The following is a 396-nucleotide window of genomic DNA, read 5'->3' on the forward strand; positions in this document are numbered from 1 at the left end:
ATCATAGACCAATACTTTCCATCCTTATATATAAAATTCGCATAAAATTCCCTAACTAGAGCAGGGTGAACTTGTCCCTTTAGTTCCAAAAATTGAACGGCTCCCTGAGCCTTCATATCATGCGAGAAACTAAAGTTCTATTCTGCCAACCAGGTTAAATCGACATACCTTATGTATGTGGGTTTCCGACCTTGGAATTTTGCCAAACGGGTTTCTTGCAAGATGAGTGAGTAATAAGGGTCACCGCGATCCCGAGTGGAAGGTGAACCGGCTTCCCTTCTTCGTACACGGTTAGCTGTAGTCTTGACCCTTTTTGTGCGACCTTGCTCCATTGTAATTGTTGAACCCGAATTGATGTTGAATGAGCAGAGAAGGATTTAGGCAAACTTAACCTAG

Source organism: Lupinus angustifolius, chromosome LG11, assembly GCF_001865875.1.
Source record: "Lupinus angustifolius cultivar Tanjil chromosome LG11, LupAngTanjil_v1.0, whole genome shotgun sequence".
Classification (NCBI taxonomy): Eukaryota; Viridiplantae; Streptophyta; class Magnoliopsida; order Fabales; family Fabaceae; genus Lupinus; species Lupinus angustifolius.